The sequence below is a fragment of the Carcharodon carcharias genome, chromosome 3, assembly GCF_017639515.1.
Source record: "Carcharodon carcharias isolate sCarCar2 chromosome 3, sCarCar2.pri, whole genome shotgun sequence".
Classification (NCBI taxonomy): Eukaryota; Metazoa; Chordata; class Chondrichthyes; order Lamniformes; family Lamnidae; genus Carcharodon; species Carcharodon carcharias.
This window is the reverse complement of record NC_054469.1, coordinates 52,407,956-52,424,374: the sequence shown is the minus strand read 5'-3', so window position 1 is coordinate 52,424,374 and position 16,419 is coordinate 52,407,956. Positions and strand designations below refer to the sequence as shown.

General features: G+C 44.3%; 1 protein-coding gene across 3 annotated transcripts in view; it reads left to right on the top strand.

The window, feature by feature from the left end:
• The window catches only part of waca (WW domain containing adaptor with coiled-coil a), a 115,354-nt gene that overhangs the window by 85,755 nt on the left and 13,180 nt on the right, over positions 1-16,419 (top strand). The window lies entirely within an intron of this gene.

Here is a 16,419-nt window from a genome sequence, read left to right as displayed (position 1 = left end):
TATTTTGCAGACAGCACATACCTGGGTATTTGTTCTTTGTTGGGTCATTGCCAGTGTTGTTGCTGCACTGGAATAGCTTGGCTAGAGGCGCAGCTACTCCTGGAGCATAAGACTTCAATCCTGCAACTAGGATGTTGTTGGGGCCCATAGCCTTTGCTGTATCCAGTGTGCTCAGCCGTTTCTTATCACGTGAACTGAATCTAATGGATTGAAAACTCCCTTCTGTGATGTTGGGGATCATAGGAGGAGGCCAAGATGGGTCATCAGCTTGACATTTCTGGCTGAAGATGTTTGCAAATGCTTCACTCTTTCTTTTTACACTCAGATGCTGAGCTTTGTCATCATTAAGAATGGGGGCATCCATGGCATCTATTGCTGCAGTTTGGTTTAATGGTCTGCTGCTGTTGTTCACTCGTTATGGCATGATGGCAGAATTTTGATATGTTCCATTGTTTGTGGGATTGCCTAGCTCTGAGTGTTGTGTGCTGCTTCTGCTGTTGAGCATGCATGTGGTCCTGTGTTGTAGCTTCACCACATTGTCACCTTTGTTTTAGTTATGCTTGGTTCTGTGCTTGGCTTGCTCTCCTGCACTTGTCATTGAACGAGGCATTTTCCCTGACTTAATGGGAATAGTAAAAAATAGGATATGCTGGGCCATGAGATTACAATCACTGCAATTTTTTCTCTTGTACTCTGAACTGGCTCTTGAATTGGCAATCCAAAATTAATCCAACAGCTGTACTTTATTCTTACAGCACTGTGTCTCAATCCCTATATTAGTTCTTGACTGTATTTTTGCTTAAAAGATGCAATGATCTCTGCCTCAACCACTCCCCATGAAAAGCAGTGTTCTAATACCTATCACTGTGAATAACTTTTCTGTAATCCCTGTCTTTGCTTTTAATTGACTGCCTTCATCACTGACCTCTCAACCAGAGAACATGCCTTTCCTTATTCCCGATGGCGTAGTGGTATTTTTGCTGGACTAGTAATCCAGAGACCCAGGGTAATGCTCTGGGGAGCTGGGTTTGAATCTGGAATTTGAATTTAATAAAAATCTGAATTAAAAGTCTAATGATGACCATGAAACCATTGTTGATTGTTGTAAGAACCCATCTGGTTCACTAATGTCCTTTAGGGAAAGAAATCTGCCATTCTTACCTGGCCTGGCCTACATGTGCTTTCAGACCCACAGCTCTGAACAAGAGCAATTAGGGATGGGCAATAAATGCTGACCTAGCCAGTGATGCCCACATCCCATGATTGAATAAAAAAAAATTCACTGTTTAACTTCTCATGATTGTAAAAACCCTATTTTATATGTCCACTTAGCCTTTTGATTTAGTGTAGTCCAGAAACCTGCTTGTTTTTAAACTCTGCTCCCTGCATCCGTAAATGCAACAAGACCTATTCACCTTGTAACTCTTCTTGTATGCATAGTTTCCCGTCCTTGGCATCACGCTGGCTGTTGCGAAAGCCTTCCATCTCGTTTTGTAAGACTGGTTTGCATCGTGGTGGTCAACTCTGTGTTAAGCATCACCTGGTATGTGAACCATGCTGGTGAATCTATAGTGTCTTCTTTGTGACTTTAATGCCCTTTCTATAATGGGGCATACAAACTGCCCAATATCTTCTAATGTTAGCAATGTTTTGTGCAAAATTATCATTGCTTTAGGTTTTATAATGGAGGCACTGTGGGTCTTTTACTGGCTTTGTCTACCTGAACTTGCACCCCTGTACCATTTTCAGTGTCTTTCTTTTGACACATTGCACCCCCAGAAACTCTGCCCATATTCTAACTTTCAACAAGGCCTGCCCAGCCATCACTCCTGTGCTTACTGACCTACATTGGCTCCTGGTCAAGTCATGCCTTGATTTTAAAATATTCATCCTTATTTTCAAATTGCACCTTGACCATGCTCCCTCCCTATTTCTGCAGCCTCTGAGATTTCTGTGCTCCTCCAATTCTGGCCTTTTACTCACACCTGATATTCTTTGATCTACCATACGAATTAGGAGCATGAGTAGGCCACTTGGCCCCTTGAACCTGCTCCGCTATGGCTAATTTGAATGTAACCTCAACCCCACATTCCTGCCTACCCCTGATAACCTTTCACCCCCTCATTAATCACGAATCTATTGAGCTCTGCCTTAAAAATATTCAAAGACTCCGCTTCCACTGCCTTTTGAGGAAGAGACTTCCAAAGACACTCAACCCTCAGATAAAAAAATTCTACCCATCTCTCTCTTAAATGAGCGATTTATTTTTAAACAGTAACCCCTAGTTCTAGCTCTGCAACCTCTCAACATTTAAATAATCTTTTTTATTCTTCCTGTCAATATGAATGATTTTGCATTTGCCCACATTATGTTCCATTTGTCAGATCTTTGCCTACTCACTTAATCTTTCGATTGGTGTCTTAAGCTGTTGAAACCCCTATAGAATTCTCTCTTGAAATCACTCACATCCTGCTACCTCTCCTCCTTTCAGGCACTTATAAAGCCTAACCTCCTTGGCCAAAATTTTGGTACTTGTTCTGATAACTCTTTGTAGCTTCACAATTATTGAAAAAAATTTGACAGTGTGCAGCCCTGGTCACCTCAATATAGAAATAATGTAATTACATTACAGAGAGTACAGAGGAGATTTATGAGGATGTTGCCAGGAGTGGAAAATTGCAGCCATGGGGCAAGATTGGATAAGCTCCGGTTGTTGTTCTTGGAATAGAGGAGACTGAGGAGAGATTTGATTGAGATGTGCAAAATTGAGGGGCCTGGATACAGTGGATGGGAAAGGCCTATTTATTTTAGCACAGTTCAATGACTATGGGGCATCGATTTAAAGTGATTAGCAGAAAGATTAGGGGAGAGATGAGGAAGAATTTTTTTTACTGAGGATTGTGGGGCTCTGGAGCTCACTGCCTGAAAGAGTAGGAGAAGCAGAAACCCTCAGTAAATTTACAAGGTGTCTGGATATGCACCTCAAGTGCTGTAACCTCAGGACCAAATGCTGGAAAGTGGGATTAGGCTAGGTGGTTTGTTTTTCAGCTGACGCAGACACGATGGGCCAAATGGCACCTCTCTGCACCGTAAACTTTCTATGATTCTGGTCTTTATAAATAGTTTGTAATGGTTTTTGAGTGACGATAGAACTGAGAATTTAGGCAAACTGCAGGCTGATAAGAAGCAAGTCTTGAATCGGACACTGATCCTTGCACTACTTAACTTCAATTATCCAATTTGAATAATAAACATTGCGTGTTAATAATGATATAAAGACAACAATCACTCGTAAGGGATTGTGCAAACTTGTTGTGGGTTCATTTATTAACTCTTGGCACGTGAACAGATATTTCTGGACAGAGCGCTTGAAATTATCAGTAAAGCTGTGTGTTTGTGTTCTGCTCCAGGTTAAAGTGAAACTGAGGCTGGATTACATGGCACATTTTGCTGAAATTGATGGCATGCTGCCATCCCTTAAAAGGATATTCCAACAGCCCCCTTTCTTTTTAAAGATGCTTTCACCCCCTTCCAACAAAGTATACTATTTACAATAGATGTTCAACTTTAGTTACTATTACATAAGTGTAAAGGACTGGTGAATCTGAGTGTCTAAAGCATAGAGGTGATCTACTGGTATGCCCAGACCTTGTTATGATAACCTCATCTGGTGGTTTCTTTGATTGCTTACAATGATCTGTTGGATTGTCTTTCTTAGATGTTGTTTCTGGTTGCATTTGGGATCTTGTCCTAGATGCAGTAGGACTGCACGGTGGTTGCGGAGCTGGAATGGATCTGATTTGTCCTTTGTTGTGCCTTTCTGTTGTGCCTTTGTGTGTAATGACTTCATACGACCTTGGTTCTGAACAAATACTAGCCATCTTGGCTGGTTAACATGTATCTTCGGAGAGATTCCAACTATAAACTCGGCAGTTCTATATCTGCATTTTTAATAAGCACGTTGGTCACCATCTCTTGCAGTATTAAAAGTTTCTCTCTGGTTTGTGGGAGAATAGGGTTGGTAAGAATAGGTAGGTGGTACACACTGATTTCGCCATGGAAATCATTTGTTCAGCTAGGCCGATAGATCTCAGGTCAAGGGAAGAAGTAATGTGATCAATATTGCACTTCTCACACTCATCCTGAAATGGCTTACCAATAAATTGCAGGCCATTATCCATAATGACCTTTCTAGGCACACCAAATAAATTGAAAGTAGCACTGAGTGTGCGCAGCAGTTGTGTTTGACGATTTGTGGAGTTGTCAAATACACACTTCCCTAAAACTGATGGCATGCTGTTATCCCTTTGAGGCATATTACAACAACATTTATCTCAATTCTCACCTGTTCGTCAATCAACTTCCTGTCTTTACAATTACATTTCCCCTTGTAGTATATGCCTTAATTTTACGAACTTCTGAGACCCTGAATTGAATACTTTCTAAAAATCCAAATAAACTGCATCTATTCAATTATTTTAATCTAAGTTGTCAATTTAAAAAAAAATCATTAGCCCTGCATTTCTGCATGCTCACGAATTTTGTTTTGTCGTCATCATAATTGCATAGAAGGATGCTGTTTGGTCCATTGACTCCATGCTCGTTCTGTTCAACAATCCAGCCAGTCCCAATCCCCAACTCTCTCCCTGTAGCCCTGCAGGTTTTTCCTTCAAGTGCACATCCAATTTCATTTTGAAATCTTTGTTCGTTTCTGCTTCCGCCAGCTTTGTAAGCCGAGTGTTCCAGGTCATTACCACTCGCTAGGTAAAAAAGTTCTTCCTTGTATCCCCTCCTCACTCCCTTGCATCTCTTGCCCAAAACCTTAAATCTGTCTCTCTATCAGCTAATGGAAGCAGCATTTCTTTGTCTACCTTATCTAAACCTGCCATAACCTTGTACATTCTATCAAAGCTGCATTATCGGTTTTAAGGATTTGTCCACAAAAATGGCATCTGAACAATTTCTGAATAATTGGTCTTACTTACCCAACTTAACTTTCCCAGCCTTGAATTTGGCAACTTGCCAGTTCAATAGCACAATTTGCATATTTTAGGAGGTTTGAGAAGTTGTGGCAAGGGCAGTTATCTCCAAGACTTGTTTCTTATCATCCTGCATAAATTCTCAGTTCTATCGCCACTCAACAACCATAATAAAATATTTATAAATACTATGCTAATTCATACTTAAAAGACATGGGCTAATTCAATTTGCAAAAATTTAAGTACATGGTATTCAGAGTGCTATGCTTACCAGGGAAAGACGAACAGCCCTGGGAATATTTTGTCTTGGAAAGAGAAGGCTGAGGTGACCTAAAAGAGTTCTTTAATATTGTGGAAGATTTTGATTCAGTGATCGTGAGTATTTCCAGTTGTTGGAAGAGTAAATGACAAGCTGTCAATATAAGATGGCCAACAAGAAATCAAATGGAGTATTCAGAAGCAACATTTTTACCCAGGGAGTGGTGTTAATGTGGAACTCGCTACCACGGAGTGGTTGAAGCAAATAGAATAGATGCATTTAAGAGAAGGTTTGAACAGATGAGAGGGATAAGTGAGTAGAGGGTTACACTGATAGTTGGGAAGGATGGGCAGAGGCACAAATGGCTCATAGATTGGTTAGGCCAAATAGCAACATAGGAAATAGGAACAGGAGTAGGCCATTCGACCCCTTGAGCCTGCTCTGCTGTTCAACTAGATCATGGCTAATCATCTCAATGCCATTTTCCTGCAACATCCCCAAATCCCTTAATAGATTTAATACCTAGAAATCTATCAATTTCTGTCTTGAACATACTCAGTGACTGAGCCTCCACATCCCTCTGGAGTAGAGAATTCCAGGATAGATGCGAAGAGGATTTTTCTCCTCGTGGGGGAATCTAGAACTTGGGGACAGAGTTTCAAAGTAAGGAATCTTCCATTTAAGACCCATGAGGAATTTCTTCTCTGAGGGTTGTTAATCTTTGGAATTCTTTATCCCAGAGGGCAGTGGAGGCTGGGTCATTAAATATATTCAATGATAGACCAATTTTTTGATCTGTAAGGGAGTCAAAGGTTATTGGGGCAGACAGGAAAGTGGAGTTAAGCCCACAGTCAGATCAGCTTGATCTTGTTGAATGGCAGAGCAGGCTCGAGGGTCAAAATGGCCTACTGCAGTTCCTGTTTCTTCTGTTGTTGTGTATAGGTTAATAGTGAGATTCACAGATGAGTAACAGTGGATTCAAAGTACAGTTAGAAACAGCTATGAAGGTTTAGGTGTTGTGTGTAGGAGAATTCAATACAAAAGCAACAATGTAATGATGAATTTATGCAAGCCATCCACTAAATCAAGGTTTAAGTATTTCACCCCATTAAGAGAAGAACTTGAGTGTGTGGCAGCAGCGCAGTAAATGTTCACTGAAATGAAGGCTTGTTTGTTGCGAAAATGTCTAATTTTCCGATTGATAAGTTTTAGGAATATAACCTTTAGTTTGGGGATCCTGGAAGTCAATTAGGTCCTGGAAGCAACTTTGAGACAAGCTGAGAGAAAGATCTGCCAGGACCGTGGACCAGTAACAAAGGGCCATCAGAAACTAAGGGTATTTTCTGATTTTGGAGCCACTGAGCAAGAAAGCAATGAGGCCTATGCTTGAGCCGTGGTGTCCACTATTGTGAGGTGCTTCAGGAGAATTGGAGGGTTGCCTCCCCAGAAGCTCATGCAAGGACCCCAAGAAAACACTCATCTCGGAGAATAGCAGGAAACTGAAGAGAGTCAAAGTGAATTCCTGAGAACTGTGATTAGGATTTGGATAGCACTGTCTGAGTGTGGTGGAGGCAGGTTCAGTCAAGGCATTCAAGAGGTAATTGGATTATTATTGGGGAAGGAAGAATGTCCTGGGCCACAGGGAATGATGAAATGCTCCTACAGAGAGTCAGCCCTCTGTGCTATAACCACTATGATCCTAGGTATAGTAAACAATTAAGGCGGCAAGTGGCATGTTAGCCGTTATTGCAAGGGGATTGGAGTACAAGAATACAGAATCTTGCTACAAATATATAGGAATTTGGTGAGACCACACCTAGAGTATTATGTGCAGTTTTGGTCTCCATATTTAAGAAAGGACATGCTTGCCTTGTAGGTGGTAGAGTGAAGGTTCACAAGATTGGATCCTGGCATTAGAGAATTGTATTATGATGAGAGCCTGAGTAAATTGGGCTTGCACTCTCTGCAGTTTAGAATAATGAGATGTGATCTTAATGAAATTGTAGACACTGAGAAGCTGTTTCCCCTTTCTGGGCTATCGAGTAGATGGGCACAGTATCAGGATAAAGGACCAATCATTTGGAATGGAGATGAGAACTTTCTTCACTCAAAGGGTTGTGAAAATTTGGAATCCATTTCCCCCATGGGTTGTCGATGCCCCATTGTTGAATATATTTAAGGCTCTGTTCCTGTTTATATTTTTATGTTCAAAAGCATAACATTGCACATGGACTTGCAACTAGAAACATACTGTTTGAAGGTAGTATTTCTTTGTGAAGATGAGCATTATTACATGGCTAAAAGCAAAATACTGCGGATGCTGGAAATCTGAAACAAAAGCAGAAAATGCTGGAAAAGCTCAGCAGGCCTAACAGTGACTGTGGAGAGAGAAACCGAGTTAATGTTTTGACTCCATATGACCCTTCTTCAGAGCTGAAGGGAAGTTGAAATGTGATGAACTTTATACTGTTTAAGGGAGGATGGAGCAGGTGAAGCTGGATAGAAGGCCAGTGATAGGTGGGGACAAAGGAGAGATTGACAAAGATGTCATGAACTAAAGCACAAAGGGAATGTTAATGGTTGTGGTAAAGGCTAAAAAAGATGCTGATAGTGGTGTAAAGGTAAGAAAGCAGAATGTGATAATGGCAGAACAAGGGTAGCATTGTGTGTAAGAACAACATGGAACAAGTAACACATGCCCCTTTTAGGGATGGGGTAGGGGGAGGAGGCAGTGATGGTGAAAAAAAGGGATAGAAGGGGGGTTAAAAAATGGGATAAAACCATGGATAAATGAATAGAAATAAAAATAAATGGATAAAAAATAAAAATGAATGTAGAAAAATGGGGATTGAAAAGAAGGTGAGGATAGAGGACAGAGTTCATGGTCTGAAGTTGTTGAACTCAATGTTAAGTGCAGAAGGCTGTAAAGTGCCTAATCGGAAGATGAGGTGTTATTCCTCCAGTTTGTGTTGGGCTTCACTGGAACAGTGCAGCAGGCCAAGGACAGACATGTGGGCATGAGAGCAGGACGGTGTGTTGAAATGGCAAGCAACAGGAAAACCTCGGTCATGCTTGTGGTCAGACCGCAGGTGATCCACAAAGTAGTCACCCAGCCTGCGTTTGGTCTCCCCAATGTAGAGGAGACCACATTGGGAGCAGCAAATCTAGTAGACCAAATTGAAGGAGGTGCAAGTGAAGAGCTGCTTCACCTGAAGGGAGTTTTCGGGCCCTTGGACGGTGAGGAAGTAAAGGGGCAGGTGTTGCACCTTCTGCGATTGCATGGCAAGGTGACGTAGGAAGGGGATGAGGTGTTGGGGTGATGGAGGAGTGGACCAGGGTATCCTGGAGGGAACGATCCCGACAGAATGCTGACAAGGGTGGTGAGGGGAATATGTGTTTGGTGGTGGCACATGCTGCAGATGGTGGAAGATGATCCTTTGAATATGGAGGCTAGTGGGGTGAAAATTTAGGACAAGTGAACTCTTCCTCAGCCTTCACCTCCGTGCTCATTGCTTTGGGCAGGAGTCCTCACCCGCTCCACGGATCCTTTCACCTGCCTCCTGTATTCTCCCTCCACCTGAATCCCTCCTCCTGGCCTCTTACCTGCTTTCCGATCTTTTCACTGAGAATTGTCAGCGCGACATCAACCGTCTCAAATTCTCTGCCCCTCTCACCACTCTAACCTGTCTCCTTACTGCGCTCTGTTCTCTTCGGTCCAACTCTGACTTTGTTATCAAATCTGCCCACAAGGGTGGTGCTGTTGTTGTCTGGTGCAGAGGCTGAGCATCAACTCTCAGACAACTTCTTCCTACCTCCCCCGGACCATGACCCCACCACCGAATATCAAGTCATTGTTTCCAGGACTGTCACTGACCTCATCTCCTCTGAAGATCTTCCCTCCTCAGCTTCCAACCTCGTCGTCTCCCAAACCCGGACAGCCCTCTTTTAACTCCTTCCAAAAATCCACAAACAGGACTGTCCCAGTATACCGATCGTGTCAGCCTGTTCCTGCCCCACGGAACTCATTTCTTCCTATCTTGACTCAGTTCTCTCTGCCCTTGTCCATTCTCTTCCCATCAACATCCGCAATTCCTCTGATGCCCGACGTCATACCAGCAATTTCCAGTTCCCTGGTCTCCTCTTCATCATGGATGTCCAATCCCTCTACACCTCCATCCCCCACCAGGATGGTTTTAGGGCTCTCCGCTTCTTCCTTGAACAGAGGCCCGAACAATCACCATCCAACACTACTCTCCTCCTTCTGGCTGAACTTGTTCTCTCACTGAAAATTTCTCCTTAAACTTCCCTCACTTCCTTCAAATAAAAGGTGTGGCTTTGGGTACCTGCATGGGTTCCAGTTATGCTTGTCTCTTTATGGGGTATGGGGAACTTCCTTGTTTCAGCCCTACTCAGGCCTCTCCCCAAAACACTGTTTCAGTACATCGATGACTGTTTTGGTGCCGCTTCATGCCCTTGCCTGGACCTGGAAAAATGTATCTATTTTGCTTTCAATTTCCACCCCTCTATCACCTTCACATGGTCCATCTCTGACAATTCCCTTCCCTGACCTCTCTGCCTCTATTTCTGGTAGTAGATTGTCTACCAATATTCATTACAAGCCCACCGACTCCCACAGCTACCTCGACTACAGCTCCTCACACCCTGCTCCTTGTGAGAAGTTCATCCCATTCTCTCAGTTCCCTCGCCTCCATCACATCTGTTCCGATGCTTCTGACATGTCTTTCTTCCTTCTTTAACTGAGGATCCCCCACTAGCTGTGGTTGACAGGGCCCTTAACTGTGTCCGACCTATCTCCCGTGCCTCTGTCCTGACATCTTTCCCTCTCTCCCGGAAGCATGATAGGGTCCCCTTGTCCTCCCTCTCCACCCCACCAGCCTCCGCATTCAAAGGATCATCCTCTCCCAATTCCGCCAACTCCAGCATGATGCTACCACCAAACACATGTTCTCCTCACTCTCTTTGTCAGCATTCCGTAGGGACAGTTCCCTCCCGGACACCCTGGTCCACTCCTCTATCACCTCTAACACCTCATCCCCTTTCCATGGCACCTTCCCATGCAATCACAGAAGGTGCAACCCTTTACCTCCTCCCTCCTCACCACCCAAGTGCCCAAACACTCCTTTCAGGTGCAGCAGCGCTTCACTTGCATCTCCTTCAATTTGGTCTACTGCGTTCGCTGCTCCCAAGATGGCCTCTTCTACATCGAGGAGACCAAACGCAGACTGGATGACTGCTTTGTGGAACACCTCCGGTCAGTCCGCAAGCACGATGCAGATCTTCCTGTCCCTTGCCATTTCAACACACCATCCTGCCCTCATGCCCACATAGCTGCCCTTGGCCTGCTGCAATGTTCCACTGAAGCCCAACTTCCGATTAGGCACTTAACAGCCTTCTGGACTTTACATTGAGTTCAACAACTTCAGACCAAGAACTCTCTCCTCCATCCTCACCCCTTTTTCAAACCTTATTTTGCTACATTCATTTCTATTGTTTATCCACTTATTTTTATTTGTATTCATTTATCCATGGTTTTATCCCCATTTTCATACCTCCTTCTGTCACATTTTCTATCCTTTTTTTCACCACCATAGCCCCCTCCCCCCCACCCCATCCCCAAAGGGCCACCTGTTACTTGTTCCATATTGTTCTTTCACACAATGTTACCCTTGTTCTGCTATTATCACATTCTGCTTTCTTACCTTTACGCCACTATCGGCACCTTTTTTAGCCCTTACCACTAACACTCCTTTTGTCCCTTAGTTCATGACATCTTTGTCAATCTTTCCTTTGTGTCCCCACCTATTGCTGGCCTTCTATCCGGCTGCACTTGCTCCACCGCCCTTAAACAGTATGAATTTCATCATGTTTCCACTTCTCTTCATCTCTGAATAAGGGTCATACGGACTCGAAAGGTTAACTCATTTTCCCCACAGATGCTGCTAGACCTGCTGAGTTTTCCCAACATTTTCTGTTATTATTACATGGCATATTGCCATCTGCTGGTAAATGAAAGGGGGTAAATTTGAATTGTAAGCAGAATTTCCATTTTGGAGAAATGCTTCCATGAGCTTACTAATCTCTCGTAAAGAAGTTGTAAGCGTATCAGTGGCAGCGGAAGTTGATGTTCACTCGCAGTAGCCTTGAGAAAAATTTTGTGCTGCGTAACATACCCTTTAACATCTGTAACTATTTGACTTAATCCTGGGTCCATACCTGCACAGTAACTCCAGTGCACAAAATCTTAGTCAGATTCATGCTTTTTTCCCCAAAAATATACTTTATTTATCAAATATCTAAAAGATCATGCCAAAATATTTCAAATCGGGCATTATTGAAAGTGCAATAATATTTACCTTTTCTCCATAGAGCACGTTACATTCTTTGGAGTCTCAATACTATTGCATTTACTAAATTTTTCTTTTCCAGAAGGCATCTGATAAAGTGCCACATAAAGGTTATTGCAGAAAATGAAAGCTCATGGTATGGAGGCAACATATTGGCACGAATAGAAGATTGGCTAGCTAACAGGAAGCAGAGAGTAGGCATAAATGGGTCTTTTCAGGTTGGCAAGATGTAAAGAGCGGCGTGCCATAGGGATCAGTGCTGGGATCTCAACTCTTTGCAATTTATATAAATGACTTGGATGAAAGGTTTGAAGGGATGGTTGCCAAATTTGCTGATGACACAAAGATAGGTTGGGAAGTTAGTTGTGAAGGGGACATAAGGAGGCTACAAACAGATGTAGATAGGTTAAGTGAGTGGGCAAAGATCTGGCAGATGGAGTATAATGTGGGAAAATGTGAAATTGTCTATTTTGGCAGGAAGAATAAAAGAGAAGCATAGTATCTAAAAGGTGAGAGACTGCAGAGCTCTAAGGTGCAGAGGGATCTGGGTGTCCAGTGCATGAATCTCAAAAGGCTACCATGCAAGTCCAACATGTAATTAGGAAAGCTAATAGAATGTTATAATTTATTGTGAGGGGAAGTTATGCTTCAGTTGTACAGGGCACTGGTGAGACCACATTTGGAGCACTGTGTAAAGTATTGTTCACCTTACTTCAGGAAGGATGTAAATGTGCCAGAAGCAGTTCAGAGAAGGTTTATGAGACTAATTCCTGGAATGGGCGGGTTGTCTTATGAGGAAAGGTTGGATAGACGAGGCTTGTATCCGCTTGAGTTTAGAAGAGTAAGAGGCAAATTGATTGAAACATAAGATCCTGAGGGTTTTTGACAAGATTTTTTTTAATAGTCATTCACGGGATGTGGGCTTTGCTGGCTGGGCCAGCATTTGTTGCCCTTGAGAAGGTGGTGGTGAGCTGCCTTCTTGAACTGCTGCAGTCCATGTGGTGTAGGCAGACCCACAGTGCTGTTAGGGAGAGAGTTCCAGTATTTTGACCCAGTGACAGTGAAGGAATGGTGATACATTTCCAAGTCAGTATGATGAGTGACTTGGAGGGGAATTTCCAGGTGGTGGTGTTCCCATGTGTCTGCTGCCCTCGTCTTTCTAGGTGAGAGAGGTCATGGGTTTGGAAGGTGTGCTAAAGGAGCCTTTGTGAGTTGTTGCAATGCAACAGGATACACCCTGTTGTTGTGCGTTGGTGGTGGAGGGAGTGAATGGCACCACATCCACAAACAATCAAGCAGGCTGCTTTGTCCTGGTCAGTGTCAAGTTCCTTGAGTGTTGTGGGAGCTGTGGTGGGTGGACGTGGAGAGGATGTTTTCTCTGTGGCATAATCTTGAACTAGGGGTCTCTGTTTTAAAAATAATGGTTCGCCCATTTAAAACAGATGAGGTGAAATGTTTTCACTGCGCTCATGAGCCTGTGGAACTCTTCCTGAAACAGTGGTGGAAGCAGAGCATTTGAATGTTTTTAAGGCAAAGGTGGATAGATTCTTGGAAAGCAAGTGGGTGATAGGCTATCAGTGGTCAACGGGATGCACTTTTTAGGTAAAAACAAAAAAACTGCGGATGCTGGAAATCCAAAACAAAAACAAAAACAGAATTACCTGGAAAAATTCAGCAGGTCTGGCAGCATCGGCGGAGAAGACAAGAGTTGACGTTTCGAGTCCTCATGACCCTTCGACAGAACTTGAATTCGAGTCCAAGAAAGAGTTGAAATATAAGCTGGTTTAAGGTGTGTGTGTGGGGGGGCGGAGAGAGAGAGGTGGAGTGGGGGTGTGGTTGTAGGGACAAACAAGCAGTGATAGAAGCAGATCATCAAAAGATGTCAACAACAATAGTACAAAAGAACACATAGGTGTTAAAGTTGGTGATATTATCTAAACGAATGTGATAATTAATACCTCGCGGAGGCTGAGCGTCAACTCGCAGACACTTCCTCCTACCTCTCCCTGGACCATGACCCCACCACTGAACATCAAGCCATTGTTTCCAGGACTGTCACTGGCCTCATCTCCTCTGGGGATCTCCCTCCCACAGCTTCCAACCTGATAGTCGCCCAACCTCGGACGGCCCGCTTCTGTCTCCTACCCAAAATCCACAAACAGAACTGCTCCGGTAGACCGATTGTCTCAGCTTGCTCCTGCCCCACAGAACTCATTTCTCGTTATCTTGACTCCCTTCTCTCTCCCCTTGTCCAGTCCCTTCCCACCTACATCCGTGATTCCTCTGACACCTTACGTCACATCAACAATTTCCAGTTCCCTGGCCCCAACCGCTTCCTCTTCACCATGGACGTCCAATCCCTCTACACCTCCATCCCCCACCAGGATGGTCTGAGGGCCCTTAGCTTCTTCCTCGAACAGAGGCTCGAACAATCCCCATCCACCACTACTCTCCTCCGTTTGGCTGAACTTGTTCTCACGCTGAACAATTTCTCCTTCAACTCCTCTCACTTCCTCCAAATAAAAGGTGTGGCTACCCGCATGGGCCCCAGCTATGCCTGTCTCTTTATGGGGTATGTGGAACATTCCTTGTTCCAGTCCTACTCCGGCCCCCTTCCACGACTCTTTCTCCGGTACATCGATGATTACTTCGGTGCCGCTTCATGCTCTCGTCGGGACTTGGAAAAACTTATTAATTTTGCTTCCAATCTCCACCCCTCCATCATTTTCACGTGGTCCATCTCTGACACTTCCCTTCCCTTCCTTGACCTCTCTGTCTCAATCTCTGGTGATAGACTGTCCACCAATATCCATTACAAACCCACCGACTCCCACAGCTATCTCGACTACAGCTCCTCACACCCCGCTTCCTGTAAGGACTCCATCCCATTCTCTCAGTTCCTTCGTCGCATCTGTTCCGATGATGCTACCTTCAAAAACAGTTCCTCTGACATGTCCTCCTTCTTCCTTAACCAAGGTTTTCCACCCATGGTCGTTGACAGGGCCCTCAACCGTGTCCGGCCCATCTCCCGCGTATCCGCCCTCACGCCTTCTCCTCCCTCCCAGAAACATGATAGGGTCCCCCTTGTCCTCACTTATCACCCCACCAGCCTCCGCATTCAAAGGATCATCCTCCGCCATTTCCGCCAACTTCAGCATGATGCCACCACCAAACACATCTTCCCTTCACCCCCCCTATCGGCATTCCGTAGGGATCGCTCCCTCCGGGACACCCTGGTCACTCCTCCATCACCCCCTACTCCTCAACCCCCTCCTATGGCACCACCCCATGCCCACGCAAAAGATGCAATACCTGCCCCTTCACTTCCTGTCTCCTCACCGTCCAAGGACCCAAACACTCCTTTCAAGTGAAGCAGCATTTCACTTGCATTTCCCCCAACTTAGTCTACTGCATTCGTTGCTCCCAATGTGGTCTCCTCTACATTGGAGAGACCAAACGTAAACTGGGCGACCGCTTTGCAGAACACCTGCGGTCTGTCCGCAAGAATGACCCAAACCTCCCTGTCGCTTGCCATTTTAACACTCCACCCTGCTCTCTTGCCCACATGTCTGTCCTTGGCTTGCTGCATTGTTCCAGTGAAGCCCAGCGCAAGCTGGAGGAACAACACCTCATCTTCCGACTAGGCACTTCACAGCCATCCGGACTGAATATTGAATTCAACAACTTTAGGTCGTGAGCTCCCTCCCCCATCCCCACCCCCTTTCTGTTTCCCCCTTCCTTTTTTTTTCCAATAAATTATATAGATTTTCCTTTTCCCACCTATTTCCATTATAAAAAGAGAAAAAGAAAAAAAAAAATTTTTTTTTTTTACATCTTTTATGCTCTCCCCACCCCCACTAGAGCTATACCTTGAGTGCCCTACCATCCATTCTTAATTAGCACATTTGTTTAGATAATATCACTAACTTTAACTTTAACACCTATGTGTTCTTTTGTACTATTGTTGTTGACATCTTTTGATGATGTGCTTCTATCACTGCTTGTTTGTCCCTACAACCACACCCCCACTCCACCTCTCTCTCTCTCTCTCTCTCTCTCTCTCTCCACCCCCCACACACACACCTTAAACCAGCTTATATTTCAACTCTTTCTTGGACTCGAACTCAAGTTCTGTCGAAGGGTCATGAGGACTCGAAACGTCAACTCTTTTCTTCTCTGCCGATGCTGCCAGACCTGCTGAGTTTTTCCAGGTAGTTTTGTTTTTGTTTTTGTTTTGCACTTTTTAGGTGACTATCAGGTCAGCCATGACCTTATTAAATGGTGGAGCAGGCTTGAGGGGCTGAATGGCCTACTCGCCCTTGTTCATATGTATGTAAATACATTCAATGACAAGCATACAGTCCGAGGGGTTCTACACAGTTCCTTGCCTCTTGCACTATGGTGGAAAGGCTGTAGCTGGTGGCCTTTCCCCACATCTCCTTTGTAGTGGCGGTCCCAAACTTTTGTCTGTCCCTCAGCACATAGTCTTGGAACTAGCAATAGGACAGTTTGCAACAGGACCTAGCAATGTGACAGTTTGCAACACTCTGCCATGGGCAACTCTTTGCACTGAATGACCAACAAGTTTTTGGTAGACCAAAATGCATCTTTCACAGAACTGATGACCCTCCAGAGCGGTTAATATTTGTCTGTGTGTGTCCCTGGGAAACGGTCTGTAGAGCACAGAATCCTGTGTTATGGAGCTGCATAAGATGAACCTCGATCAAAACCATTGCATCTTTTTCCAGACCTGCTTTACAAAGACACATTCCAGAAGGAGATGTGTGATGGTCTTTTCCCCACTGCTGATGTTTTG